Source organism: Chanos chanos, chromosome 10 (genome assembly GCF_902362185.1).
Source record: "Chanos chanos chromosome 10, fChaCha1.1, whole genome shotgun sequence".
Classification (NCBI taxonomy): Eukaryota; Metazoa; Chordata; class Actinopteri; order Gonorynchiformes; family Chanidae; genus Chanos; species Chanos chanos.
In genome coordinates this window covers 10,420,445-10,431,880 of record NC_044504.1, presented here as the reverse complement: position 1 = coordinate 10,431,880, position 11,436 = coordinate 10,420,445, and the positions used below count along the sequence as shown (strand labels likewise).

Genomic DNA, 11,436 nt, shown 5'->3' with positions numbered 1-11,436 from the left:
AATGGGGCACAATAAATGGAGGTGCACCACATGTGTAAGGTAAAATCCACTGAGATTTATGTAACACCCACAAAAGGATTCAAGATAACCAGTATTTTTCAGATACTGAAACTATCTACCCGACAGAACAGGATTACTGAAGTGTATTTTGGAAGTTTCTCAAAATGGGAAGTGATGGCAAAAAAATGTGAGTATAATTTAATCAAAAATTCGTCAGTGCTTGTTCAGATGTGACAGAAAGATGTTTTCTAAATTCCAAATGAGACATGACCAAACCATATGTCTCAGAAACTGAAATGGAGAGAGATTCATAATTCAAAATACTCTGGAAGGTAAGGGAGGCAGCAGGGCAGATGTCTTTATTTATTTATAGGGGCAATGAGGCAAGTTTCTTTATTTTAAGAAGAACCACCCTTTTCCACTCAACAGCTAGCATCATGGATAGGAACTGAACCAAATGTAATCAAGGCCAGCCCTGTCTCTTGAGATCATGAATTCATGAAAACAACCAACAGGGTTGCAACACTGGTTCACAGACCGGACCATTTTTTCACTAGATCAAGGATCATGGATTACTTAATATCATCATCTGATGTTAATTAATTTTGTTTGTTTTATCGTGATTTGTTTTCTATAACACAAACTTCGGAAATAACCATAGATAGGTCTAAGAGATATAACAAGGAATACCAACTGTTACAATTAAAGGCCAGGCTTAATGCAAACTTCTCATACGAATGTACGCTAAATGTATCCATCATACAGGAAATAAGACCTGATATCAGTGACTTTCGTCTATACCATCTGGTATAAATGACGGCCTCTGTATGCAGTATAACAGCGTATTGCTGTGTAAATGATTTCTTTTCCTCAGTGCTGCCTGTGGAGCTCTGCAGCACAGTTTATTCTATACAACGCTCGGCAGCTGATTACCATTAGCTGAAACAGGTGCGTTAGAACAGAGGTAAGACCTGCAGAGCTATGATCTTATCAGAACAGAGCTGAAAGACATCACGCATTCTCATCATTCCCATTGGAGTCGTCTTCTATAGATCCATTAGTCAGACTCAATGGAACATCTGGGGCAGGGGTGGGCAAATCCAGTCCTGGAGGGCCGGTGTCCTGCCGGTTTTTGTTTTCACCTCTTAGCTATCTGTTGATTTTCACTTTGAAAACAGGTGTGCATGCTCTTCAGCCAATCAGAGACTGTATTTAGTTGGTCGACAAGAAAAACAGCAGGACCATGGCCCTCCAGGACTGGATTTGCCCACCCCTGATCTGGGGGAATATGTTTATCAGCTCCAGCAGTCTACGATATTTTATGTTTCATATGAAACTGTAGCTAGAAGAGACCGGTTTTCAGTCACTCTTCAGGGTATCATACCGTATAGTTGCGAGAGATCACAAGCTAAAACGACGAGGTCCCACCGAGATTTGAACTCGGATCGCTGGATTCAAAGTCCAGAGTGCTAACCATTACACCATGGGACCGGTGAGCGCCAATGACACACAAATGTCATTACAACAGGTAACACGCCGCCACTTGCAGTGTAGCTATGTTGTAATCTTTGAGCACTTAATCCTTTTTTTTTCTGTGAAAATAAACGATCGAGCGTTGTGAGCGCATAACATACAAAGCCAGCCTTTACTGTGATCTGCATGTAATGTGACTGTGTAATTTCACAGTCCACCGTTAATTACATCCACTTGCAATGCTCCGTCTTAAAACCTTTCAGTTATATTTATTAATTATATTAATGATACAATACAATTAAATGTGGTCCGACTTGTAATGAACTGCTAGCTGACCCAGTGTAACAAAATAGTTAATCAAGAAATTTCCCCACCTGATTTTCTTTAAGATGGGTGAAAAGGGATTGGTGCTCTAGAGTTCTGAATCGTCTTCCATTCTAATCTCCTGTTTCCTTTCCATGCTGTGGTATATATTCGTTTACATTCGCTTGAGCCTTGTCATAAGGCTCATTCAAGTTTAATAAGGTTTCAAGCTTAAACTGCTATAGTGCATTAATATTGAGTGCCCCCTTTGATAACTACGTGTATTATGATGTGTTCAGTGTGATTTAACAATGGTCTCGAATGATGCCTCAATAATTTAATCTGGGTAATCTCATGGTCTCAACCAAAGTTGTTTAAGAGAGGGATGCAATGCATAATTCACTCATATCAAACGAATGGTCGATCACACTGAAGCACTGCTGCTCTCGAGTTTGTCTTGCGCTTACTGTAAATAAAGATTTAATTTGCAAGCAAGAGAGATGACGGTACGGAAGGATTACAGACAAAACCCGTATTACACCACCAACCCCCGTTTTTTACAGTTGATCTAAATTGATCCAGCGTTCACTGTGGAACCTCGCGTTTACAACAAAATGAAAAAGTAGGTCTTTTCTGACCTCCGCCGGTCAATGGATCGACTTTGGGTTGGACCAGAATAATTAACTAAAATGTCGCCTCACTTTGATGTTTGGCTTTTCATCTGAAGCCAAGAAACATACTAATGCGTCTCAATTAGCCCACTCCTTCATTCCATCCTTCATTGTAGACTGTACATTTTGTTAATTCCTTTGATCTTTTGAAACAGTATCTGTAACATTTATCTTGGACCGACATATATTCCTCCAAGGCAATCTGACCGTCTACAGTCGTTTGGCTATCAGTTAAATTCTTATGTCAAAATGTGCACCTACATTTTTGGGTCATTAACAGTCACAACCAAACTCCTAGACTCGGTCAAGAGGACTGACCTTTGACCAATTCATTCATGAATGATATCTCTAAATCCGGGTATAAATGTGTGCGATTTTGAGCTGTAGGCCTAATACCTTTGTACACTCCATTTTAAAGTATGCGTGGTTGAATATGGTCGCACCTGATCATTCGGAGAGCTAGCTGCATATTTCTTTCAAGGCCATAAGAGGTTGACTTGTTCTAAATGGACATTTTCCCCCATGACACCGTCTAGACATGTCACAACAGGACGTTCTTGAGGCTAGGGCGATGATATTTGCCGGGAAATTGTTGAGTTTTATTGCAGCATGTCACCCTGTTTGTCAAGTTCTTATGTGTTCACTCAACGTATTTATTTCTTTTAGTTATCTATCAGACATCATTTGGCTAAAAGAAGAAAAAACTCAGCAGTGTTTTAATTAATAATTAATTAATATAACAGATATATAAAGGCGTAACAAGAAATATTTAAATGAATATATACATAAAGTGGAGACGTTTCCTGGAATAGGCCTATAGGAATGAATAATTTAATTAACCTGAGATAGGCCTATATATCCTTTTGACGTAACCCCTGTTTATCTCACATCATTATCTTTTTAATCCCGAAAGAAAACATTCTTTAAAAAAAAAACCTTTTCCGTTGAAAATGATGGTTGGGTGTGATTTTGTAGTGGCACTGGACAGCACGCCTGCAAGGAGTTCGTTGCAGTCTAATGCTTTGTTCCGCTTCAGTTTAAAAACCTAGAAGAGAGAGAGAGGTTTCGCTGTGTCTATTCATGTACCAACCCCAAAGTATTCTACAAAATTGGACGACGTGAGTGACGACGTATGTTACTAGTGTTTAAATGGCTTACATTGCTAGATTACTTCAATTATTTTACGGCATGAAGTTTTGAATAATTTAGCCATTTTTACGTGTGTTTAAATATTGTTAATGTTAATGTTAACATTATGTTAATGTCGCTGTTGCTGCTGATTTGTTTTTCATTCTTTCCATTGCTATGAGACTAGGATGTGGATGGGTGTGTTCTGTTTAATGAAAAAAAAAGAGAGAGAGAGAGAGATTCATAGCAGAAATGTCGGTGAAAGCAAGAAAAAAGAGAGGAAGAACATGTCGTGCTCTCATTTATCATTTGCACCAGAAGATGGCGTTAGTGACTATACAAAACCTTTTCGACTCAAGCTACACACCTGCTCTTTGTTTTTTCATCTGAAGTCAAGCATTATCCAGGGAATAATCCTGACAGTTCTAGGGGCAAATCATTTAACTGAGAAAGCCTCTTGGGCGATCATATTATGGGAAAAATATTAAAACATGAAGTTTGTAGATTTTAAATGGGTTTAAAATTTAAAAGCAGTGGATTGTGTAAACCCTATTTCGCAAATGTTCTTTGTTCTAACTGCTTATCTGATGGGGGGTGGGGGTGGGGGGGGGCATATGACCAAGCATAGGACTGGTTAAAATGGCACCCATACCTGTAAACAGGCTGGTTAGGCAGAGGAGAATTTCACCAAAATGCACATATGGTCAGGAGGTAGACTGAGGACCAGCCACCTTGAAAGACCTGAACAGACTGTGCTCACCATTCATGTGAGAGAGAGAGAGAGAGAGAGAGAGAGAGAGGGAGAGAGAGAAAGTCCCTGTGTAAGTAGCTGGCTGTTTACCAGCTTGAACATTCATTGGTCCATTGCATCAAATCCTTAGACATGATTGGTTGGTTTAACATGTTACATTGGTAACATGAATTAAAAAACTCAATGGACAGTGTTATCGTCACTGTGTGATAATGTGTGACTAATAAAACTTTACTTTTGTAAAAAAAAAAATTCTGTCTTTGAATTTTGAGCATTGTGTAGTCATGTGATTCAAGAGTGTGTAAATAACTGCATCTCCTCACTGGCAGTTCTTGATCCCAGACTATCTCATTTGAGTGATTAGTGTTAATCTCAACTTTTGCCTAATTGGAGTTTCCTAGACTGTTGACTAATCTGGATTTCCAATCCAACACAGTGTCCTCAAGGAGCTTTAAGAGTGAGTCTTTGTGTGCGTGTGTTCTGATGAAAAGATTTCTGAGTCCATAGACATTAAGTAAGAATATATTGAATTGTCTCCTCTTTCCAAACCCCTTAAATCAAACACCTTTAATTCTCAATCCTCAACCAGTCAGGTCACCAAATAAGAAGCTCCTGATCTTTCCCTCTTCAACAAATGCATTTTACCTGTATGGTGATAAGTGTTTCATGTAACTTCATGTAAAGTTATAGTTTTACTGTAACCCAGCATGTCTGCTGATGGTCTGTACTGATTGGCTGTGCACAGCAGAGGGGGCAGGGCAGTGATGAGGTAATCTGTGTGACATCTCACACAGACTTGCTCCTTTGATCATGGATCATTATATTCACTTGAGTCCATCAGCAGCTCCCATCTCTCTCTCTCTCTCTCTCTCTTTCTCTCTCTCTCTGTCTGTCTCACACACACACACACACAGTGGTCTTGTGTATAGAAGCACACCTCAACCCAATAGAGCAAACAGAATGAAGTCGGAGCAGAGCACACAGTGCTGGTAGAGACATACCTATGTTGAGCACTCAAGAGCAAACAGTAGAGATTTACTGGTGGAGTGTGGCTACAGAACTGGAGAATAAATGTCCATGGTTTGAGCAAAATATCTCAAACTTATGCAACAGTCACATGGCACATCATTAGGGTTCTGCCACCGCCATAGAACCTACAATGCCTTTTCACTGTGCTCAGATCATGTGTGTATGTGTACAGCATGCATTTGACTTGGTGTATTCAGTGTCTGTTCTTGTTATGTTTACCTCTAAAACGGAAAATACAGAAATCTGTTATCAAGTCAAACCAAATTATAATGTAGGATATTGAATATTTAAGATTTACAAAATACTGAAGTATTTAAGAACTTGGGCAGTCCCTTGATATTGCTGTTTCTTTTCAAAATTATATCAGTGTTTTTTTTTATTTACCTAACAAATGTGTCCTTCGCAATGAACGTTAATAAATAATATTTATGTTAATAAATAGAAATTGTATTTTGACCAGCATGTAGAGAATATGTATTTCCGAGAATACACTCTGTTTTAAAAAAAATAAATGATTCCCTGAGAGCATATTAATGCATACTGTTTAATTTTGGAATTTACATTGTATATATTTGTAACAGAGAGGCAGAAACAGTGCTGGAATCATTCTTAATTCCTGATATGTCTCTCTCTAAGGGTTTTTGAACAAGAAAATTGTTCTTATGGATGTATTTTTCCAAGCTATACATGTCTGTTTTATGCTATTTTATAATATGAGGTTGATTATGAAACATGATTTATACGGTGCTACTGTGGCCACTGAGAAACCATTGGCCAGTAGTTCACTTGAGGTTGGTTGGTTTTGTTTACGCTTCTGCTGTCAAATCCAGTGTTTTGCTCCAGTACTTTGACTTCTGTGGGTTGTGCCTCTGTTTGTCATTTTAAGGCTCTGGCTGCTCTAGACTGTACTTTTGTTTGTCACTTGACCTTACATGTGACATTACACAAGAAATACCCACACTGTAAAAGACAGTCCCTCAGAGGAGTAGTACAAAATGCCTAGAGACCAGAGTTTATAGAGTTTTTTACTAGCAGAATGTGTACTATTTCTGGTGAAACATGAGCTGATATGATGCCTAATGTAAGAACTTTTAAAAATATTAGATGAATGTTGTAATCCCAAATACATCTGGATGATTTTACAATCCACAAGAAACAAGAAAAGAATTACATATTTGGTTTGTTTCATATCATATATTTTTTTTGTAACGATCCTCTACTTGAAATCTCAGCACTATTTTTTCCAACCTCCCAAAAAGTCAGCAATCTGTATTTTGTTTAACAGTTATTAATTTTTTTTTAAAACATACAAACCAATATAATGACTTTTAATTCAGGGAACAGTAACATGATATGCAACTTGTGATTTGTGATTTTTTTTTTTCACAATAATCACGAGCATGAGTCACAAATCACAAGTATTTAACGTGTTGCAAACAGCATCAAACATTTTCTTCGCTGCCAAGAACATCCTCCACTAGAACAAAGAATTCTTCAGCATTAACAGGCCAGGGATCATGACCTGGAGTATGCAAGGGAGGGGGGACCACGTAAATTAGATGATGTGGAGAGGTTAAGAATCCTGTCAGGAGATGAGTCCACAGCCAAACACGCTGCTCAATACAAACAACCGATCATGATTCGAGAGGCCAGTCATTTATTGTTTTTCATTTACTTGACTTTCATTTGTATTACCATTAATAACAGTGGGAGCAGTTGTGGTGTAAGGTAATATTCTTAGTAACAGCTTTGTTAGTATATCAGTAATCATCAGCGGTATGAGTAGAATTCATATTAGAGTCACTAATGCCCTAGCAATAACTATAATTAGAAAGAGAGAGAGAGAGAAAGGAGGGAACTGTCTGGGGCAGGAAAGGAGGGAAGAGTTAATCTACGCCCGTATTATGTAAGATGTACTCACACACACACACACACACACACACACACACACACACACACACACAATTGCTGCACTCACTAACAGAGAGAGAGAGAGAGAGAAAGAGAGAGAGAGAGACTAAAACTCCAGGTGGGTCAAAGTTAGAAGAGGGGTACTTGTGACACAAATAGCCTGAACAGTTAAACATTGACTTGTCCGAGCGTTTCGGGGCCAAGCCTGGCTGCCAGGACACTCTCACCAGCCTCCCTTAAAAATAGACATGCTGCCCACGTTGCATCACAGCTTTGGCAAAGCAAAGCCACTTCACTGCGTTGTAAACAAGAACGGAAGAGAAAAATGAAAGACGGGGGCTACCACAGGCTGGCGAGAGGTTTGCTTTGGTTGGCCTGGCCTTCTCACTCCTCTCCTAAGGATCTGTATCTCCTTGTTTTGCTCCCTCAGCTCATCTTCCCTTGGTTGTTCTTCCAAGGGCAGTGTCCACAGACATTGGCAGAGAAAGTTGTAATTTTCTATGTATAACCCTGGAAAAGCAGACTGATTACATCGGACTGCCAGCCTTTTCTCTCCCTTTTTCCTAATCTTAATCACCGGACAGAAATATGGAGAGAAAAAAAATCATTAGATATTAAAACTATTCCATTTGACTCATCTTTTATTTACGGTGTTTGATTACAAATGGGGTTTAATAGAAATATGAATGTGTGGGTTGTTGTTTGTGTCTGGAGAAAAGCTCTTCCTAAGCTTGAAATCGGGACGGAAACACTGAACCTTTTTTTGTGTGTTCCCTCTGCACATTTTAAACTGGTCTGGTGGCCTGTCATCTCTTGTGCTTTTAAGCAGTTCTCAAACAAGCTAATCAGTCCAACAGCCTTGGGGACAGACTACTACTAATAGTAAAATAATAATAATAATAACAACAACAACAACAACAACAATAATAATAAAAATCAGCATTGTCATCATCATACATTTGTAAAATACTGTCACTGGTGAGATACTCATGTAACATGTTTGCTAATGTAACATTCATTTCAAGCCTGGTACAAAAAAATTGTCTGTCAGAAAGCCAGCATGGATTCACTTTTGCTTAATACATCTCTCAACAAGTTTTCTGTAAATTATACATTTACAAATTTGTCTGCATAACAATGTTTAGAATCAGTTTGCTACCAACGAGTGTGGCAATGCAATTTTGTATGTATTTATTCTCTGAGGATCTTTCTTACTGAACACTCATTAAAATAAGCATAAATGTGCTATGGAAAAGGAAAAAGGTGAATGTAATCAGAGACACATCCGGTTACTTTGAGCACTGATCCTTGTCACTGCCAAATGGAGCAAAGGATCCTCACCATTTAAGCTCTCAACAGGTGTGATCTTACAAGATTACGGCTCAGGAAGACTGCAAGTGATTCCATTGACAGTACATTTAATTATCAGACCATCTGAACACCAAAACTCTGTTTTATTTATAACCTGTGATCAGTGATCTGTTTTCTGTAATCTGTGACTGACATCCAATTTAGATCTATACAAAACTGCACATAAAAAGATGACAATATTATTACTGAAAATAAGTTCTATATTATTTATTCTTATTTTGCTGTGGGTAAAATAGCAGTAGAAGTACTAGTAAAACAGCAGCAGTTGAAATGCTGATTACATTATGTATATTTGTACATGCAGGCATACATGTGTGTTAATGCAGGGAAAACGATACTCATTGAGTAGTCATGGCAGTTTTTTTTTTTTTTTACCTGCACAGTCTGCAAAGTAGTTCTAAACATCTCACATTTCAGCTGTGCTACAGGCTGAATATTTGCCCTGTTCACTCACAGAGACTTTGTTTTTTAGTCAGTTTTAAACCGATAATCAATCTTCACTTCCATTCATTGTCAGCTGACATGTTTTTTAACCCCCTTTATCTACTCCTTCTCTACTCCTGCCTCTCTCTCTTTCTCTCTGAAAGGATCACATGCTCGATTTGCACCTTGACCCCTGCTGGAGTGTGTGTTTATGGATGACTGTCACAGATCTGGTGCCTCATTTGTCTATGCTCCAAGGACTACAGGGCGATGGGGAGAGGAGGGTCACCATTTTGTGGACAACATTGTGCAACCCTTGACACTGCTCTCCGCGCTCTGCTCCTCTTCCGTCTCTCCTAACATTTCTGCTCCCTTCTTCAGCGTTTATTCTGGTCCGATTTTTGCAGCGATCAGTTTTGTCGCTATTTTAACACAGAACCAGATTCCGTGCAGGGCATCCATGTTAAGAGGAAAGGACGATATGATATGAGAAACATGACCTCTGTTTTTTTTTTGTTGTTGTTGTTCGTTTAACCAAGCCAGTCCTCCACAAAATATGCAATATCCTAATGTTTCAGGGAAGGGAAATATGTAACATTCCTAGTTATCCTGAACAGTACAAAATGCAGTCAAGTTGGAATGTGTAAAATCTTTGCCAACTGGCAGAGGCCAGTTGTCATGTCATTATAAATCTATTTTTTTTTTTCTGACACAACAATGAGTGTGTCATGCATGACGCTATTACAAGGAGCTGACTCAACTCATTTCTTTTTAAGCTTGACATATAATGTCTTTTTTATCCTCTGTAAACAGATACCATAAAAGTTAAATAAATAACATCCTAATTACTTACACGTGTCCTTTGATTTGGAACACAAATCATGAAAGGGAAAACAGCCAAGGTAAGAATTCCATCAACAAATCCAAACATAAACTCATAGAACCCCTCAATTCAGACAGATCCTCCGTGGTAAGACAGAGATCTGAAATATCTCATTTCCAATACATATATAGACAATCAAATTTAAAACTGAATTTCTCAGAGATCATTGGCAATTTTTGTATTTGCCTTGTTTTATTACATGATCACTGTGTGTCCCACATTCTGGGTTGAGCAGCCAAACAGTATTAAAGTTCAACATACATTAACTCTTGACTCTATTTGTCATTGGCGGTATTGGACAAGAGCTGTCCACTGCCTGTTATCTGCTTGAGTGTCTTAGACTGTGTACTGCCCACTGATCATTAGCTTGGTGGTTTAAAAGGTGTGAGAAATAAACAGTGCAGAAAGTTCATTATTTCATGTTTACACACACACACACACACACACACACACACAAACACACACACTACATGAAGAATAATAACACACTGAGTTCTGAGGTCACATCTGTAAATGGACCTCTGGATTTATAAACCAGCCAATCAGCCACAAAGAACAACGAGTGAAAACGAACAGTAATATGACAAGCGGTGATACAGGACAAAGTCAAAAGGCTGAGGGACAAAAAACTAGAGCAAAGAGATAAAATAGCCTAACAGGGCAGAAAGAAGTCTGAATGCATCTGCTGACATATTCATGAAAAGAACAAAACGCACAGAGATATTAACAAAAGCCTGTAGATCTTCTGTTTTATCTTCCAATGATGTGCATTGTACATACTAACAGTTACATTTTCTTGTAAGCAAATGTTCTGAAGAAACTTTAGTTACGGATAGTAAATGTCCTCATTAATAATTTGTAAGCAGTTTTGAAAGTCTTGTTGGAATCATTTTCTTGAGTTTAGATATCATTATTCTTGACAAAAATGTATTTATACTAAAGTAGCTGAAAAATGTTTCACTTTGAGACCCTATTATTCCAACAAATGTGTTTGGACAGAATTATTTGAATTCTCTCACAACATTTTTGTGCTGCAAAATCCTTTGACTCAAATACAATATGTAGATGAATCACTAACAACTCAAGAATCTACTGTGGGGCTTTATTTTTTGTTTCTCTGTTTATATTGTGATTTCAATTTCAGTTTAAGGCAGCAGGTGTGTTAGTGAATTATTAGAATCAGTGGAGACAAAGGTTTTACTGATGACTAGTTTCTCTTTGTCTCTCTCTCTCTATCTCACTCTGTCAGCACTCTAAAATAACTGATATACACATCATAAGAACAGACATCATAAAGGAAACTTTATGGCCATAGAACCACACCATCCCTAAAGACAACGTATTTTGTTGTGCTGTAGTGTGTGTGTGTGTGTGTGTGTATGTGTGTGTGTGTGTGTGCGTACAGAACCATGTACACTTCCTGCCTGTGGAAAAAGTCTGCCTGGCGCTGCCTGTTCTTGTATCCTGTAGAGCTCAATTGCGTGGAAATGTCT

The 11,436-nt window shown here is 38.3% G+C and overlaps 1 non-coding gene across 1 annotated transcript; it reads right to left on the bottom strand.

Moving 5' to 3' along the window:
- Positions 1-1,419: 1,419 nt before the first annotated feature.
- On the bottom strand, positions 1,420-1,491 carry trnaq-uug (transfer RNA glutamine (anticodon UUG)). Its single transcript has one exon. It is a non-coding gene; the product is annotated as a tRNA-Gln (tRNA).
- Positions 1,492-11,436: the final 9,945 nt, after the last annotated feature.